The 19,604-nt window shown below is 42.0% G+C and overlaps 2 protein-coding genes across 10 annotated transcripts in view; one reads left to right on the top strand and one right to left on the bottom strand.

Moving 5' to 3' along the window:
* The window catches only part of KYAT3 (kynurenine aminotransferase 3), a 37,412-nt gene extending 23,865 nt beyond the window's left edge, over positions 1-13,547 (bottom strand). For 4 of the 6 annotated variants that reach the window (XR_014317997.1, XR_014317998.1, XM_082765654.1 and 1 more), the window contains exon 1: positions 1,130-1,266. The gene's annotated coding sequence lies outside the window, so the exon portion shown is untranslated. Of the gene's footprint in view, positions 1-348; positions 427-1,129; positions 1,267-13,282 lie in introns of those variants that run through there. The other 2 variants (XR_014317996.1, XR_014317999.1) reach the window with 2 other exon arrangements.
* LRRC8B (leucine rich repeat containing 8 VRAC subunit B) overlaps positions 13,545-19,604 on the top strand; it is a 30,963-nt gene continuing 24,903 nt past the window's right edge. For 3 of the 4 annotated variants that reach the window (XR_014317994.1, XR_014317995.1, XM_082765640.1), the window contains exon 1: positions 13,545-13,800. The gene's annotated coding sequence lies outside the window, so the exon portion shown is untranslated. Of the gene's footprint in view, positions 13,801-14,082; positions 14,289-19,604 lie in introns of those variants that run through there. The other variant, XM_082765641.1, reaches the window with a different exon arrangement.

The raw sequence follows: 19,604 nt of genomic DNA, 5'->3' as shown, positions 1-19,604 counted from the left end.
TTCCTGGACATACAGTGCCCTAACCTGTGATGCTGCTGTAGCACTGGAAAATCTTTTGTGAAGTTACATGTTTCTGATTAAGTCATTTTTTTTTCCCTGTTGAAACTGTACCAAATGCCACTGTCCCTTAATTTTTGAACTTCAGTTGTACCATCTCTATAATAACGCCTTTGAGTTTGAAAAACTTATGGTCAGCTCTCTTCAGCTGGTGCATTTTCTCCATGCAGAAAGTAGTCTCATTTACTCTGCACTCTCAGTAACAATCAAGGTATTAAAACCAGAGCCAGTCCTTCAGCCACCACAGTAATCTAAATGCAATCACTATTATGCTTGAGTTGGATTTAGTACCCATTGGATATGCCAACGTGTAGGTTTCTCAGCCAAACTTTGTGAAGTCTTTGAAGGACTGCATCTTCATACGTGCCCAGAGTGCAAAAGCTTCAGAGAAGGAAAGGGCGCCATCTCACCAGCCCCTCTCCACAGATTTTTTGTGCCACATAAAACTAATTCCTGACAGGACAAGCCAACAGAACTTGTTAAACACGCTGGCCTGAGGGAAGCTGCTTATTCTTACTAAGGACACTGAACTTAAAAAGTGCCGTATGCGGAGATTTGCCACACTACGGTATTTTGTCACTTCACCTTCTGTAGCCTCCACGAAATGGAGAAAACCAAGCATGGAAAAACAAACTTTACAATGTAAAGGGAGGAAATGGATCAGGTTTTGTTTTACTCTTCTCCCTCATGCCGCAGCTGTGGCACTCGGACATTTTACACGGCACTTGGCATGCTTTCACTGGCAGCTCGGAGCACTCCGCGTTCGCAGTACGAAGTCTGAAAGGCCACAAAGCGCCGGCCACTAGCGGACCTCCCTCGCTCCCTCCCTCCCTGACGGGCCCTGCTCCATCGGCTCCGGCTGGGTTTTGGGGAAAAGGCACGCGCCCGGCGCAGCGACACAACTCAGGGCGGACCGAGGCCGCCACGAGGGCTCCAGGCCCCGCTCCCTGCACGGGGCAGCGGCCGGCCGCCACCCCACCGCCGGCCGGGAGCGGACTACGAGGCCCAGCTCGCCCCGGGGCCCCTTCCCCCGCCGGGCCGGGCCGGGCCGCAGCCTGCCGCCACAACTCACCGCCCGTAGCCGCCGCGCTCCCGCCCGCAAGGGGAGGGCGCGGAGCCGCCAGGGCGGAGCCGGTCACCGGTACGGCCCTGAGGAGCCGGGGGAGCGAGGAGCGGGGCGCCACGGCGGCGGTGCCTGGGCGAGCGGGGGCTGTGGTGGGGCCGGAGGTTTCCCTCCCGAGGGGAAGGTGGGCGGGGAGCGCGCAATAGCTCGGGACATGGCGACAGGCAAGCGAGTGGGACTGCACACGGGGCTCGGCGGAGTGTGGTGAAACAGCGGGTGAAAGGCTGGTGAAAGGCTCGCAAGGACGCAATCAGCTTGGCTGAACCTTTTAGAAAAGCCTCTGAATTTTCAAGTTCTGGTTGTTATAAATGAAGTCTCAACTCAATCTGAATTTAGTAATATTTATAAAAGAATATTTATAAAAGGTATAAAAGGCAACTAAAAAGCGCTGGGTGTGCAGAGAGTCTACACTCCACCAACACGCACACACAAACATCAAACATTCTAAATATACAGAACATTGCTTTTACATACTAAACCCAAGTATGCCTATACATATGTACAATCAGAAAAGGTAACAAACAATCCTTTAAGTTCCATGACTTAGCAGTCTCCATTTTCCGTTCCTTTTGAGCAATATCTCTTGCTTTAAGTTGTCAAGCAACTCAGCCTTCAGGCCTTATGTATCCCGTTCTTCCCGGATCAAAGAAAAGCATATCCATCTCCTTTTCAAGGCCAATAGGGCCTGGCTCAAAAGGCACGTCCAGGTCACCAGGGGGCGTAACAGCAAAAGCCTTCGATGGCTGTAGCGGCAGAGGGGTCGGTGGCGTAGCAGTCGGATCAGTAAAGGAGCCCGCAGCTCCCTCACTATCTGGCAAACCACACGTTTCTGACTGTGGTCCCACAGGGCTCTTCAAGGCCTCAGGGACTGCTCGCCAGGTGCTGAGCAATCCTGCCGCAATCTTGTCATTTTTAGATGCAGAGTCCCATACCTTGACCTCAATTTGGTCCCATAATTCAGGATCGCAAACTGTCCGACTGTTAATAAAGAGAATAAGCTGTAAGGGTACCAGGACAGCCTTTGTTTCTAAGGACGTATGATTCCCCATAATGCCCGGCTGCTTACCAGCGAGGGGCAGTTGTGTGTGCGGGTCCGCTTCTCTCAGCTTGAGCTTCTTCCCAGCTCCGGTGTGCCTGTTTCCAGTGACTTTCAGTACGAGCTTCTCTGAGTGGTTTGCTGAGTTTGGCTGAACCTATCTTCATGAGGCGATCAATGTGCCTGCTCCCGTCCTGATCTCCGTTCTACTAGCCTGTTCCTTTTCATTCCTTCTTTCTACTTCTTTATTGATGACGTAACTTCATCGTGTTTCCTTTTTTTTTTTTATTATTTTTTTTATCTCAAGGACAGGCTCCCCTCTTATACCCTTCTCCCCACAGCAATGCTTTTCAAAAACAACTTCTCATTGGTCAAACAACTTTGCATATAACAACAACAGCAAACACCCAGAAACTTCTATGCCTCAACGGCCAGAGAACAAGAAACCCGAAACTGCATGGAGTCTCCTGAATCACCCTTCTTAGTTCCCTCTAAACTCTTTTATATTCCTGATGGCCTCATCGTTAAGAGTCTGATGTTATCATCAACCACGGGGCTTTCTGACTCCCATGGCCACACTCCCACATCTCCCCCTTCTTTATTAATATCAATCATCTTATCAACATGAATTACCACTCCATATATAACATGGTGGATTTATATTTTTTTTTTGGCCAAAGCTTAATTTATAATTTTCCCAATCAACTTGTGCACAATACTTCTTGATGTGAACCCACACGCATGCAGTGTCCCGAAAAATGTAAGAATTGGTGCTAGGCTGGTGTAAACTGGGCTGGTTACCCAACTCATTACCCTCTTGGGACATTCTGTCAGGAAGGAATGAAACGTCTAACTTGTTAACAACGATGTCATATGAGAGTTCACCCCTTACTGAGAAAATAAGGGATTTGCGGGATTCTCAAGGTATTCCACGAATTCACAGGATTTACATTTCTAAGATTCTTTTCATATCCACATAGGGCAAATAGAACCTTACTTAATTTTTAACTGAAGGCTGAAGTCAGAGGAGAAAAAGAGCTGTTGGTACCCGTGTTGGGGCACACCCAGATTGTTCCTGAATCTTGCTCCAAATAGGTGTATGTGGTTCCCTTTAATCAGCACCTCATCATCGCTAAATTAATGAGGGAAAATGTGTTTCAAATATCTCTTTGCAACCTTTTTCTGCTTTTTTATAAAACCTCACAAAAACAGTTTGCCTTAATACCAGCATCACCATAGAGAGTTTTGAGAAAGGACATATGCGTTCTTTAACGTGGTGATCTTAACATCCAGGGTCTTAGACCACTGCAGAGTTGAGGGAGCCTCACACACCAGATTTCTGTGGGGCCCTGTGGAAGTGGCAAGACATTACATGTCAAATTCATCTCTTGTTCTAAAATATCCGGTAATACAGATAAATATTTTTAGAGGAACTGTGTGTGACAGAAATAAAACACTTAACCTAGCAAGTCTTCATGGTTTTATTTTTAAACATTAATGCTAAACTGAGGTCTAGGATATCAATAATAATCATGAAGAGATTATTAGCAGGCAGAATGCAGGTATCAGATGCAATACTGGGATATCATTACTGCACCGAGGCTGTCTGAATTTAAGAAGAGATTGGACTGTGAACTTAGGCACATGGTCTGAACTTTTGGGTAGACCTGTGCGGTGTCAAGAGTTGGACTTGATGATCCTTAAGGGTCCCTTCCAACTTAGGATATTCTATGATTCTATGAATGCGTTATGTTACATATGTAATCATAATGAAAGAGTGAGAGCTGATTGAAAAGGATCGATGTGTCATAGAACGAACTAGAAAATGTCTACTTGGATGTAAAAGTGCCCTGACCAAAAAAAAAAAAAAAAAGGCAATATTAAGAAATGAGACCCAGATATGATTTTTGATGCTAAATGTGGTACACAATATGTACCACATATAATATAATATGTACCTATATATATATAATATAATATAATTAGCACTTTATTAATTTTTTTTCTTTTTCTTTTTTTTTTTTTTTTTTTCCTGTAGTGCTTTTTAAAGAAGTTTAATGGTCTCAAGCATGGTGCTCCTGCTGTGCCTGCACAGTCCTGCTCTTTTAGACGTAACCTCTGTAAGTATCCATCGGAGGGCAGCAGATCACAAACCTTGTCGCACCACAAGGAGGTTCCAAAAAAAATCAAGCAAGAAAAATTCAGCCTTCCATTGGCCATTCATGACATTAATGCCCAGATTTTTCACTTAATTTGTTGTACAAAGCAGACATAATTGGGAAATCCGTACAATGACATATTCTCTGGGGTAACCTCTGCACAACAGCACTACTCTAGGTCCGTGATGCAGATAGTTGAAGAGATGTTATTAAGATCCTGCTGATTCATCCTCAGCTGATGAAACAAGCACTACTTTATTCTTTCTCCCTTTACGTGATGATTAGTGTCTACCAGATCAGCTGATACAGTGAAGAATAAAGGGGGTTTTAAAGGCTCGTCTACCCCATCTCCTCTCTGGTTCTGACATTTAATGTCTTGCAAGACATCTGATTATTTGACTTTAACAAACAACACATCTATTAAATGGAATCTTAAGAGAACATGAGTTAATAGAACTCACTGTAGTTAATTAATGTGGTAAAGGCAATATTGTCTGCTTTTTTAGTTTTAATTTTGTAGTATCTGGTGCAACAGTTTTGGTTTAAATTTCAGTTGAAATAATAAGAAAAAATTATAGCAGTTCTGACTTAAGCAACAAACAAAGCCTGCTGTAATGATAGACAACTATGAAAACCTTAGTTGCTTCTATACTGAGTAGTGTTTTTTCAAGTTATCACCCAAAATTTACAATTTAATTTAACTTAATGGAATTTTGTGCTTTAAGTGGGAAAGTCTCACTTCATATCTCAATCAGGTCTTGCAGGGGCCTGTCTCCTGGTGTTAAAGAAATGGATTGAATAGTTCAGTCTTGACAGTGTCATCAGCGTGAGGGCCTAAAGCTTCTGTTTCAAAGACTGCTAACTCTAAAGGCTCTTCCAAGTTCTGTCATGGCAGGGAAAATGGGGACACCAAGTGAGCCTAATGATTAAATAAGTTAAATCTTTTAAATTCAGCGTTCAATATTGTTCATAAAATGAAAATGGTCCAGCATCACAGGACTCAGCTGAAGTAATAAATTTAGGCATAGTGAGGTATTTGCATTTTCAAATTCACCTAAGTGAATTTGAAGTAATATTTATCATCATATTTAAAATAATAATTATTTTTCCCAGCACCCTCATTAAATTGTTCTGGCTTTATTTAAGCACCCCAACTACCTCATACTGACTTTCAATTTAGAGTCATCTCATTCATTCTGTGACTGCATTGTATGACCTATTCTTTTTTTTTTTATATATATATATATAAAAGTCTTGCATGGATGGTCTAGCTGTTTAACACATTCTCATTCTTTGAAAGTGAGAATTTGTGCATTTTTAGATTAATTTATTCTAATATAACTCAAGTAAGTCTTATTTATAAAGGAGGAACAGTAACCAGGAATCTCTACACTTCAAAAAAGATTAGTGAGAGGCATCCCAGCTGAAAAGGAAAAAATTCCTTGGCAGGACTTGGATGCACAAATGCTACTGAGAGTCCATAGAAAATCAGCTGATTTCAGCTAAGTTTTGTCTGTTAGAGTTTTCTAGCCTAGCTGCAGTACGTAAGTTTTTAATGAACCTGGATATTGGTCAAATCAAGGTAGAGATGAAAAAAAAAAATGTAGATCAGCTTTCCCTTGGGATATTGCCAGTGCTTTCCAAAGTGGTGTTATGCAAATCATAAAAATAAAACTTTTCACTTAATGGTTCAAAAAGGCACATATGTGTTGTAATTTCCTTTTTATGTGAATTTAGGACCCCAAGATTGTGAGTTTGTGGTTTTGTTTTGTTTTTTGACAAAAGGAAAAAGTATTAAATTACCAAAGGGGCATTGAGGTCTTTGACAGTTTTTTTTTGCTAACAAGAAATGATAACAAGAATGCTAACAAGATAATCCTGTTTTTCTGTTCCTAAAAGCAGCTGGACAGCAGATGAGAGACTTTCTTTGCTCGTCATTTCTGTTCTTAGTGTTTTCTTCTATTCCTCTTCTTCCTCGGGACTGCACAACTATGTTGTACTACCAGTCCTGCTTTTCAAGCAAAAGCACAGGAAGACATGCTGATGTCTGCAGCAGTTTATTGCCCAGTCCTATACCCATGCCTCTGCAGTAGGTTAGGCAGGACATCCCCATGCCTTTTAACCACAAATAACTTGGAGTCTCTCAGCTGGGAGGTACCCTCCTTATTCCCAGCCCATTGCTAAGATGATACTTTACAGTCTGCCTTGTGGCTGTAAGCCCTGTTCAAGAAAAATAGTATGAATCTTTTCTTCAGGAACTGTTTATTAAAGAGATGTTCTGAGAAATCAGTGAGCTATTTTAAATAAAATGTATGATAAGGCAGGTGAAGGAATACAGCCCAAATATCTCACAGCTTTATTGCTAAAGGCTGAATTCAGCCAGCATCTGAATCAGGGAAGAGGATGTGGCTATCTGAGTGCTCCCACACCGTGTGACTAACACTGGATTGCATCAGGGGACTCTACTAAGCTGGAAATACTTCAGGGAGAATTTCCTGTATTACTCACGGTACACAGTATTAAACAAATGCATAAGATTTTTCAGTCATTTGGGGTGAGCTGTATGACTCGTGTCTAACTACATTTTTTTATGATTAAACATTCCAATTATGTGCCAAAGAACTCCTCATATCACACTGTGCTTTATGCATTTATTATTTACTTTGATTCTCATTCAAAAATAATATTTGGGATTTGTATGTGCATTTTTTTTTTTTTTTTTTGTCTGGTAGGCTGCACTGGAACAATTTACTTATCAGATAGTAGCTACAGTATATGCTTGGCACTGTTTTAAAAAAGGCATCATAGCCAATTAGCTTGATCCTGGAGTTCAGATTATGCTGGCTTTATTGCCTCTAAAGATCTAATCTTAGCAGGTGCTGAGAATGCTCCAATTCTAAATGACCTCATACATTTTGTATATCTCAGAGAAAATTGAATACAATTGCAGAGTGAAGCAGGTGGTGGGTAATTCTGGCATTTCTTATCATTATCTATATCCAAATTAATATTCATTTATTTGTATATTGTTCACACTGCCAAGGCTGATTATGTGCTGACAAATTCCAGAGGTGCCTTCTCTGCTTATAAATTTGGAAAGAGATGCTTAAGTCAACCTTTTCATGTTTTCTTTTTCATATTCTCCAGAAAGAAAAAGGTGAGTTTCTGCTTGAGATGTAGGATCTGATCATCTACCAGAAAGTAAGTCTGTGGCATTTTTGTTGTCAGGGGCTGCAAATAGCACAGAACTGATGTTTTCACTTTCTGTAGGGGCATTGGGAATATATTTTTCAGATAAATCACTGACCAAACCACACTGAAATGACCGAGAAATAAAGGCCCAGAATGAAAGTGTGCTGAAAGACAAAGATACTGGTTTTGGTCATTTGATCCAACATCTCTGAGGATCTGAGGCTGCAGAGTGCAGAGCAAGTCCTTCTCTATTGTAAGGGCAAATTAAATGGGAAAAATGTTGTATTGGTTGATCCCAAATTGTTTCTTTAATTGATCAGATCAGTTTTGGTCAAACCAAACTGGGGAGTGACATCACACAAACAAAACTGCAGTTCTGACAGTAACTTTTGGTGAAAAAATAGTCGGGGACTACCAGCAGCAGCAGGAAATTAGTTGAAGGAGGTGACCGTCTTGAGTTGTCTCAACTGAAATCAGAGCTGCATGTCTGCAGCCTAACAATTAAAGCAACAGTGATTTCATAAAACAGCACAACAAGTAGTTTCCTACTGGAGAACTTCCGATTTCTAGTCTGTGAACTTCTACAGTAAGCATAAAGCTGTCTCCAGACAAGTTCTGGATTAACTAGAAACACAAGACTTCGCAAGAGGGCTGAGCAAACAGAAACTGACATTAATGAAATAGTTACTCAGTGTAAAATTCTTTCATCTCCGTACAAGGCAAGTGAAATACAAAAACTAGCATAGCATAAAAGAAGGTAAGATCTAGTATGCTTGTGAGAAATCTGAGTCTGCATAAGAATTTCCTGTGTTTTCTGCAGAAAATAAAGTGATGTAGAGTTTCAAGAGCTAGAATCGTATTTTTATTGACTTGTAGTTTCAATGTACAGTAGAGTCAAAGCATTTGTAAACAACAGAAGTGAATGGCAGGGGAATCCCTAAGCACTGAAAAAAAAAAAAAACCACACTTAAATTTCGTTAGTAACTATCTAGTAGGCACTCATCAATGATTAGCAATGCAGTATTGTGTCATGTGTGAACTGTTTATGCCTATAGGTTTTGTAGAGCTAATAAATGTTTACTTTGTGTTGAAAGCAATTAGGGGGCAAGTACTCATCATTAGTTGCTCTGTTTACTGGGAGTCCATCTCATATATGTTTTCTTGAAAATCATCAGAAAAGACTTCATGATTAGTCAGTAAGAATAAGATAGCAGGAGACAAGAATGCAATACTGTTGAAGAGAAGCAGAAAGCAATCCATATTCTTCAGCATTTAAAATGTAAGTGATGGCTGGAGAACATCCTGCTTAGAAAAGCATTGTCTATGCTACATTATGCTGTACGTTTTTTTATTTCCTTTACTTCATGCTGTTACTTAGGATTTCACCTGGATTCCAGCATTATGGTTTCTTCCTTATTCAAGCCTTTTGTTTCCTCTCCACGTTCTTTGAAAACATTATTTCATGAGAAATATTTCTTATCCAATCTTTTCTAACTAGACCTTCAGTATGCTTAGTACAGGCTTTGTTCTGAACACAATTCAGGAATTACTTACTGTATAATCATCTGTTTCCTGCTTTCTTGTGAACGTTTATTCCATTTAACCTCAGCCTTAAGCACTGTTCTCTCTTCTACGTTTTAACACTGAGTACTACTTTGATCCAATCTTTTGATGATTTTTTCTGGGGAACTTCTCTGCTTCCTGTTTCAAAGTAAATTTCTCTGACTGGGAATATTGTTTTAGGAATATATATCTGTATTGTCTACTCCTCTTCCTCCATGTTTCATTTATTCATCATCTTCCTATGTTTTGACATCCACCAAAATCCTTCATTCAGCAGAGTATGTGAATGGAATCTTTGTGCAGCAGAATGCTTAGTTACGAGTTTGAGTTGTGCTTGTACAAGTGAGTTAGGAGCACGTGTACTATTGCACTGGGACCAGTTCCTGTCCACGGAGAACATGAATGAAGCACAACTTTAGTCAGTTGTCTCCACAATCGTCTCTCTCCCCTCTCTCTGACTCTCCCTCCTCCCTCAGTTATGGACATTGTTCCTGTAATAGTAAAATTCGAACTCAGGCTGTATCTGAATATGGTAGTTTCCATCAAAAACTACCATAAAATGTCATACTCTGGTTATTACTAGCAGTTTTGAACAGATGGCCAGATAGGAAGTATAGCACCCAATTAAAATTCAGTGTACCACTCTTTCTCGGTTTCTATCAGAGTCATAAAAACTGTGGCCAATATTTCTCTCTGAAAAAAGTTAACCTTTTCCTGTAGTGCTGTATATACACACACTCTACAAAAGAATGCCTGTTTGTCTGAGTAAAAGGTATTTTCACTTAGTTTTATCTGGCCTGAGGCTCCCTTTGTCACTTAAGAATGAAAACTCCTTAATTTGTCAATTAAAATCAGCACTGGCTGCATAAGAAAGTCTTTGCAGACAATGGATCCATATGTAGGCATTGTCTGCCAAGCAGGGTTCATGCTAACAGCCCTGTATGTTACATGTTTCTGTTTTTTATGCTGCTGGCTTTCTAACAGGACAAAAAATGATGTTAACATGCTGCTGTCGCTTTGTCCGTGCTCACTTCCTCACAGATGAAAAGGTAGCAGCACATAACAGGGAATGAAGAAGAACAAGCTTTCTTCTCAAACACCCTGTATTTCGCAGGATGTCCTGTGTATGGTGTCTTTCTTGGGATACCCTAAGATCCTAATGCTTTTTCACTGAAGTACATCCAGCCAAGGTACATCTCCTATTCCAGTTCTCTTATGCTTAAATGTTTTTGTATTATCAGAGTTTATCTGGTCTCTCTTTATTCTATAAACTATTGCAGCTCAAGATCCAATGTGTCTGGGTTTTAGCCTGAATAAAAAATGACAGGCCCTACGACTCCTGATTTTAGTAATATCTACAGCTTTGAGATAGTTCTGTGTTGAACAGAAATTAAATTCATATTCCTGATCAGCTGATGCTGGATTAAACTGTTATCATATTTATTTGATAAATTAAGAATACCCTTACTAGTGCCTTACTGTCCAAAGCTGTCTGGAAGGAGCAGGGATCCTGCCTAAGCCAGTGGCACAGAATTTGGGCAGATCCCTCCAGCGCAGGGACAGCTGTCGCTGCCCACAGATCCAGCAGAGGGAAGTGTTGTTCTAAAATACCCACCCCTGCGGTGAGTGCCTTATTTACAAGCTGCAAGTCACAGTATTGCACCAGGAGATCAGTGATCTGGAGCCTGTGTAATGTGTGATTTATAAATTCTCAGCAGGAGACAAAGAAGCTTTAGCAATGCCAGAAATAGTAAGCATGGTAACAATTGGGATGTGCCAAGGACTGATAGGAAATTATCTTTATATCTATGGAGCTTAAATGTGTTTTATTCCCTTCAGGAGAACAAATGTTTGTATGGCATTTTAGAGGTTGAAGGGTTATGATGTGTTGGTTCATGCTTCAGCTAACTTTGAAGCTGTAGCCTTTCATATGAAAAGATGGGATCTTGAAAAACAGATGGTCAGGAGTCCACTTGGTGATCACAAGGCAAGTCATCACAGAGTGCTTTATTCAAAAGGACTGGCCCAGTTTCAGATAACTGCTTCCAGAGCAATTGTCAATCACGATGCTTTTGCTCCTGCAAATCCAAGCGGTGCTGGAGGGTTAAAAGTCAAGTCACCTGTCTGATCTGAGAAAGAATATTTATTTAGAGATATTTTAAAGTGAAATTTCAACTCCAAATATTACCCTCTTAAGTATACAGGACGCTGCCATGTAGCTTTCCCTTTCTTACTGCATCAGATTTCCCAGAGTTGTGCATGTGGAGGGACTGAAGTACATGCTCAAGACACCCCTTGGTCACACTGAGCATAGCATTTGAAACTGTTAATTCTTTTGAGATTCAAAGCTGGTTTTGTAACATCTAAATATCAAGTTAAAAAAGATGAAGGGATGGCATGATGTGTGAAATGAAACTCAACTTTTCTTGGATTGTCAAGCTGTTGTTTTTCAGTATCTTATAAATGTCTGTGATGAACAACTAGAAAGGGTGTTAGAACTTGAAGAATGTTTTCTGGATAGTGCTGCTTGAAAAAGACTGGAAGAAATTAATCCTAATGTAATAGCACTAAAATAACTCTGAAGATGAACTTGATCTGCTGGATTTACAGTCAGGAGCTGCACAGCTAAAAACAGAGTTGGTTTTGAGTAGGTGGGTAACAGAATATTCCCTTTGCTCAGGTATCATCACTGGGAGATTTGTGGAGAGTGATCGGTGAGAGGAGTGCTCCCCTTGTGGATCCCCAGGAGCCACTCAGCAGTGGAGTAAATAAAAACCAAACCTAGAAAGTTAGGTTTCAGTCTGTTACTCAAGCAATTATGAGCCTTATAGCCATTGGGTTTTGTGTTCTGACTTAATATTTTCCTTTTATTTTTAGCACAACAAAGTGTTCCTGGTTTTATAATTTAATGAAATATTAATTTGTCCTCCTAGCCTATTGCTGACAAAAAAAGAAAAGCGTGACAGATCATAGAGACAGACATCTCATTTTAAGTAAGTAGAAATAAAAATTATAGAATAAGATATACTTTTATTTACTTTGCTCACAGAAAGGGTAAACAGTTCCAAGAAGGGAAAACGGATGAAATCATTAATCAGGCAAATGCTAGCAGAGCAGATGATTTATCTTGATGGTGGAAGTCAAGATACATGAAGGGTATGAAGGTGGCAGGTCAGGAGACGGAAGGGTCTCTTAGGAAGATTGCTGGCCTAGCTAATGCTTACCAAACTTTAAGAATGCTTCTTAGAGAAGAAATTGCAGAAAATGTCTCACTACTGTCACCTCTGACATTAAATTACTATTCATCAAATTGTATCATCATAAGTAACACCAATCAGCCTGAAACAAACGCAAAACACACACATTCTCTACTATGCTACCAATATGGCTGCAAACTGGAAAAACAAATGTGTGCTTTTTTTACAACATACATATTTGCATTGGCAGGTCTGTACGTTTGGGTTAAAACACCAGTTTCACTTTTATTTGTAAGTAGTTTCAGTTTTGGCTCAACGGCAACGTTTGTGTTCCAAAACTTGTTTTGCACAGAAATATGTTGTATTTTAATAGTTCTTTTAAGTTGAATAATAATAGATAATTGTGTGCTCCATACAATTTGCAATTTATTTCCACAAAATCTAGAGCCTGTGCTGCTTAAACGAAGGGGGGGTTGTTAAGCTGTGAGGAAAAGGGTTTTGGTGTTTTGTGGGGGAAAAGCAGTATTTTGAAAACAGATCCTTTTTCCTAGCTGACGACTAGACAATTAACAAACATTATTGTAGCAGAATGAATGTAAGGAGTATAATTATGTTGTAAATATGTTTCTGAATAGATTTGTTGCAGTGGGGTGGCTAAGAATGAAAATATTGCAGGAAAATTTATTGAGCAGAATGAGATGTTTGTGCGTGTGACTAAGAGGAGGCAGAAACACCCCATTTGCTGAGGTATTGAGAGGAATACGGGCAGAAATCAGCCCTTTTTTTCAGGCTTTCTCGCATTTAGCCCTGCAGAAGCAGCTTTTCAGACAGGGCTGAGGGTGGGAATTGCACTGTCAGCTGGAGAAAGAGGAAGTGAGGCAGGAAAGTCAAAAAACTTACGGTGCGTGGGTTGGTTTTTTAAGCGTGCATACTTGTGAAGTTCTGTACGCGTTACCTGCTTTGGGCTGGATCTGACCGGCCGCGGTAGGGTCTGGCCCCGCAGCAGCGCGGCGTTGGGCTGTGCCTCTCAGCAGGAGGACGGGCACCGCGCGCACCCGACCCGGTGACGGGACCGGTGCCGGACGAGCCTGGTTGCGCCCACAGGGCCCCGGGGGGGGTCTCCGGGGCCGGGCGGGGCGGGCCCTTCCCTCGGCCGAGCCTCCCGCCCGGTGCCTGCCGGGCTGCCCTCAGGCCGGGCCGGGCCGCAGGTGCGCGGCGCCGCCTTTGTCCGCCCGGGCCGCCGCCGCCCCGCGGCCTGTCAGCGGGCCCGCCGGCCGCAAGCCCCATTGGGCGGCGCGGGCGGTGACGCGCGGCGGGGCGGGTCCGGAGCCGAGGAGCGCCGGTTGCAGCCGGTGCCTCGCGCTGCGCTGCGCTGCGCTGCGGGCTGGCGGGCGCTGGCGGGCGGCGGGCGCGGCTCGGGGCGGCTCGGCTCGGGGCGAGGAGAGACGAGGCGAGGCTCGGCGGCGCGGCCAGGTGAGCGCGGGGCAGCCGCCGCCGGCAGGTGCCGCATCGCCACGGCCTGCGGGGAGCGGCCCCGCGCCCTCCCGCTCGCCCCAGGGGAGCGGGGCTGGGGCTGGGGCTGGGGCTGGCGCCGTGCGGGTGGGGCCGGGAGGAGGCGCCGCGCCCGGGGCCGGTAGCGCCGCGCGCCCGCCTCCAGGGCCAGGTGTGGCGGCGGCACCTGCCCCTGCCCTGCCCCGCCCCGGGCTCCGCTGGGCCCTGGCCGCGGCCTCCGCGCTGCCGCCCGGCCCGGCTGCTCCGCCCGGACACCGGGGAACCCTCCTGGCGCCCGGTGGCCGCGTGTCCGGGGGGCGATCAGCCCGTGCTGCGGGGCCTGGGGGATAAAGCACCGAACCGGGCTTCCCCGGGGCTCGGGTCTACGTGGAGGCTGTCGTTAACCGCGCCGCTGGGCTCGCTGTGCTCGCCTTAGCACCTGGTGCGGTCCTGTCAAGCAGCAGCCCTGGGTAACGCTGCAGCGAGCCGGGAGCTCCGTGCTCACTTGCGTTTTCAGGCGTTTCAGCGGCGTGTTCTGCTGACTCCTGGCTTCCCCTGCCTGCTAGCTGAAGCGATAAGATAAGGCATCGCTCCCTTCCCCGTGTCTCACAAGTCTCCTCTCTGTACCTGCTTAGCAGGGAGAGCGACTGGTCAAAGGGTTGCTTATCTGTTTTGTCTGCGTTCATAAAGTTTTTTTGGGGGGAGGGAGAGAGCTCACAAAGCTTAAGTAATGTAACATTACAATATATCACTCATATAATTTATTATGTATTGTCTCTGTAAATTGTATGCATTTTCTTCGCTCAGCAGGCCCTGGGAGGAGTGGAAGAGTTCTCCCAAGTAGGACTTTTCTTCAGCAGCTGCGGTGCTGACCACAGCGAGGGATGTGGTAGGAGAGAGAGCGGGAGGGAGAAGGGCTGCAGTGTAGAACCGGGAGTTAGGATAGGCTACAAGTTCTCTTAAGGGTTTTCCCTAGTGTTTTTAAAACATCCTGTTGTAGCTAGGTAACAGTGCTTATCGCAGAGTTTCATGCTAGCACATATTTTACGTAGTAACCATTTCAATTTCAGTAGGTTTCATGTAATTCATTGAAATTTGCATGTTTGTTCTCTTACAGTCTTGAGAGAAAAAAGTTGTTGGTCTGACCACTATTTTTTTTTTTTTAAGGAAGATAGTATTATCATGGGGACAAAAGTAAAATTAATTTCCTTTTGTTTCTCACAAGGTACCTGTACAAGTGCTCTTTGAAGTTGGTGACAGCATGTTGTATAAATTTAAGGCAGAGCAGTAATACTAAAGAGGCATCTATCTGTAATTCAATATTATAAAATGAGCCTCGCAGAGCAGTATATCACTGCCAAAGAAGCATTCTTATAATGGATTTCTTGAATGAGAGGAGGGAGGAAGAAAGTCTTGGGTTCCTTTAGTTGCTTTTGCACTTGCCCTGCCTGCCACACTAGAGGTAGCGAAGGAGGCTGTAGCTCTAGTAATACTACTACAGGCTGCTAAAGCCATAAAGCTTTACTCTGCTGGGATTAGAAATGGGTATTTCATGTGACTAAGGGGGATACAGCATGGTTTGTACTGGTCTCAGCTGCCTGTTTCACACTGCTGCCTTTATTTCCTCCTCTAACCTGTGGGCTGTATTTATCCTTCCTGTAGGCATCCTCACAACAGCTGTTCAGCTGTTTTCTTGCAAATAGCATTATTCTGCCAGTTGCTCTTGCAGTCTTTTTTTCTTTTTAAGAAGTTAGAAGCCTGTGCTATGATTACAGAGATGATTGGTTAGATTACTAGGGTAGCTACGTAAAAGGAGAGGGAATGTAAAGTGGAATTAATATTTGAATCTTTAAATATGCTGGAATGTTAATGTTTGAGTGGGATAGGCTATGCTACTTTAGGAACAGAGGAATCTATTCTTAATTTGCTAATTAACTAATGAAACATTCTCTTGATTCTTCTTAACTGGTGACAAGCTATGGCAAGTCCTATCTGACCAAGGTTTGTGTTCTGTATGGAGTGAGTTCAGAGCCACGTACTAGGAGCTCGTAACTCAGCTTTGTTGTAGCTGGTAAATGTAGCTTTACATTCACACCCCTGTTACCATGTGGACGTTCAGTCTCAATGTCAGGTTGTTATGAATCATGTGGTCTTAACTTATTGATAACTAAATTGCATATTTGTGCGCGCTCTCTCTCTCTCTCTCTCTCTCTTCATACATATATATATATAGTGTCTATGTCCCGGTTAGAGTTGTAGCAGACTTGGTATGCAGACTTCATTTCATCATAGTTATGCTTGGATTTGTTGTTGCTTTTCACCAAGAGATGCTAGCATGCTGTGTGCTGGTTCTGGATTCAGGTTTGAACTTGTTGAAATCAAATTGTGTTCTATATTGAACTAAAGCTTTAGAATTCATATGAATAGTTTCCCCAGTTAATTGGTATGAGAAGACTAATTTCTATTGATGTTGTACTTTGCAAGAAAGGTAGACAGTACAGCTATCAAGGAAGCCATTGCAAATGTAGTTTGGTGCATGACACAGGCATGCTCTCCTCCAGTGTACACCAGAGAGGGTTCTATGGTCTTCCAACAATCAGAAAGGAATTGCGGAGAGAACACCTAATGGAGTGTCTTCCATTTAATTCCTACTGGTGCCATTCTGTGTCAAAGTAATGCATGTCTGAATTAGATGGTGTAAGTGCACTTCCATGAGAAGTGTTCAACTTTTCATTGTGTTCTAGTATTGTAAGCTGGAATGCAGTTTCTCATAAATAAATTGTGGACTTTCAATGTAGGAAACTGGCCTTTTTGATCCCTTCAATAAGGAATCCAGTGATACCAATAAAAAATGTTAGCAAGGCAATCTTTTTTTTGTTGTTGCTAATTGTTAGTGGGCTTAGGAGTTGTTTTGGGTTGCTGTGTTGCAAACACTATTTGCTTGCTTGGGAGATACTTGCTTGAGTTGTGGCTTTTGTTTAATATGGAAGCCAAATTTCAGTTTTATGCAATAACAACTACAAAGCTATGGTCATGTAGTTCATTTAGCAATAATTAGTGACATCAATTTTAATGCTCTCACTTAAAAACCTTGGAAATATAACCCATGATTTCCCAGACCTTACTGCTATAGTTTGCTCGGGAAAATATTGGTATTTTGTGAGTAGTTGAGGTTTTCAGATATTTATCTAGATATTTTATGGTAGGTTAAATTCTCCTGCATGTAAACGTAGATATCTACTGAGCTGGAATTTGAGAACTGCAAATTTAGATTCTGTTGTTAATGTATTTATCCTTAAAATTCTTTTTTGTGAATGAAGGCAAAATCTTGATATGCAGTTGTAGTGTAATCCAAAATACTTGAAGAAGGGAGGTGCTTGAAAACCTTCAACAGAAACTGCCTGTTTCTGGGCTGTTTAAATTATTAACAGGGGTGATAATCTATTGCTTTCCACCCCCAACAAATGGAAGTGTGAAAGTGATTATTACTCAGCCAGTGTCCTTGCAAGTAAAGGCACTTGTTTTCTAAGTAAATGTCTTTTATTAAACATTAACGCTGTTTAAATACTAATTTTACAATGACACTGGCTCAAAGTCAGGAAAGCACCAAAACATTGCCTAGTTGACTCCGGGCACATCCTGGCTCAGTTCAAGTGCATTTTCAAACAGGAGTTCAGTAACGTTGGCTTTGCTTGGAGCTGTTAACTCAGTTTCGTATAAACTGGGGGGTGGAGGTTTTTTTTGTTTTGTTTTGTTTTTTCTCACTTCAAAGCTCTTAATTGACTCAAGCGGTGGTAAAACCTTGACTTCTGTTTTTGAAGTTACTACATTTGGCTTCATACTGAAAAGTGGCATTTGTTCTTGTAGAAATGCTGTCTGGAAGGAAAAAAAAAACAAAACAACGTTGCCAGTTGTTAGGTTTGCTCAGACAGCCTGCTCATAAAGGGGATTTGGTGTGGTGGAGGACTGTTGTGCAGCATGCTTTAACTTGACAGAAGTATAAAGAGAAAGTTTAAGTACTAAGCTAACTGTCTGTCAAGGTATCAAAGCAGGATTACTGCAGATTTACTGTAGTGCTCAATACTGATCACTTGTACCTTGTTCTGAAACAGCATTTTTCTAGGAGATGCTTCTGGTAGGTAACTGTAACCGTGCTTTTAGCTCTAGTGATTGCATGCAGACGTGTTCTCAGAAAATGTAGTATTGCGTAGGACATGCAATGTGGAAACTTGTCCTTCAGTCCTTTAATTTCATTAAAGAAAAATGGCTGCTTGGTTGAATAGATAATACAGAGAAATATAGAGATGGAAAAGATGCTTAGGAGATTGAGGGGATTGTGCAGTCAGTATGCACCCTGCTGGATGGTTAGTAAAACCTATTCCGCTTCCATTTCAGGGGAGTTTTTTATTAGAGCTTCACAACTTGTTGTGTGTGTTTTTTTTTTTTTTTTTTTTTTTTTTTTTTTTTAATTTTAACTTTGAGGTGTGGAGGTTCTATAAAATGTTAGCAAGATGGGTTTGGGGAGAATTCACATACACAGAGTAGCTGAGTTTGAATCAGATGTATGTTGGATATTTATCTGTTCTTGTTAATTTTTATAGGTATTTAGTTGGAATATCTAGAATCGAGTGTTTCAGCTTGTCATCTGGCTTTTGGCAGTAACTGTCTTTCCAATTAAACAAGAAGAAATGCTTTTTCTTCTAAGAAGAGATACTAGCCATGCTGTATGTTTGTTCTTAAGTCTTGTGTTTATGTTTAAGTGTGGTAATAATTATCTTGCACAGGCAGAGTGTATTTATTTTTCATTTGTTAACTTGATGCTTCTGTTTTTTTTAAAATCTGTTATCCTGATAGGACATGTTTGGTCTTGGCAGTCTATAACTATTGAAAAATCATCAGTTTCCCTAACTAAAAACTTTCCCAACATAAAATAATTACTTAAATACATTGAATTTCAATACTCTGCTCTCAGCAAAACAGGCAAGATTTCCCATCATGTGTCGCACGTTGGCCACTTTGTTCTTGATCTCAGCTCAGTGCTGCTGAATTCCTCCTAGGCCCTTTATCCAGAAGTACCAAATCAGAACATGACCGTGCTTAGTGAATGCATCAGTACCCACGGTGCTGATTTACAGCAGCATGTATGCTGCTGTGCTGCCTAGCCGTAGCACCACAATATCCTTGTGGATTGCAAAACTGGCCCAATGCTTACTAGGATTTGTAGTCCACTCTGTTGTGCTGTGACAGCAGCACTGCTGGTGCTGGTTGGAAAACTAATTCAGAGCTAGCTCAGGTGTGTGTACATACTCTATGGTTCCTCTTTCTCAGAATACTTCTTTACTTAGACTTGATTTCTGTAGACTCACTGGGAACATCTTGGATATTACTAGGGTTTCTAGCCATTTACAGTTTTTTCAAGAGTCAGTTTATTGGAAAGTACACTGAAAATGGAAGGGCACGTACGCATAATTCCCTGCCTTTTCCCAGGGGAGGATGGTCTTTTGTTAAGTATTCTTAACTTCTTTATGCAGCTGGCCTCTCTTGTACTTGTACTGCTCTTGAAGACTGAAGATAATAAACTATATTATAATTAAAGAATCTGCTGGTAGAGGAACCCTGTAGCATTTAAGTAATGAGTATTCTCTAGTGTTATCTTGGTATGCTTTGCTTTCTGATGTCCTGAGCATAGCAGCACAATGAATGGACGTGGTGAGTATCTGTCTGATTTCTGGAAACTAAGAGGATAAGAATTAATTTTCTATTGTAGCACTTATCTTGGTATGCAG

This window comes from Aythya marila (assembly GCF_965140915.1).
Source record: "Aythya marila genome assembly, chromosome: 8".
NCBI classification, from domain to species: domain Eukaryota; kingdom Metazoa; phylum Chordata; class Aves; order Anseriformes; family Anatidae; genus Aythya; species Aythya marila.
This window is presented reverse-complemented; position numbering and strand designations above follow the sequence as displayed.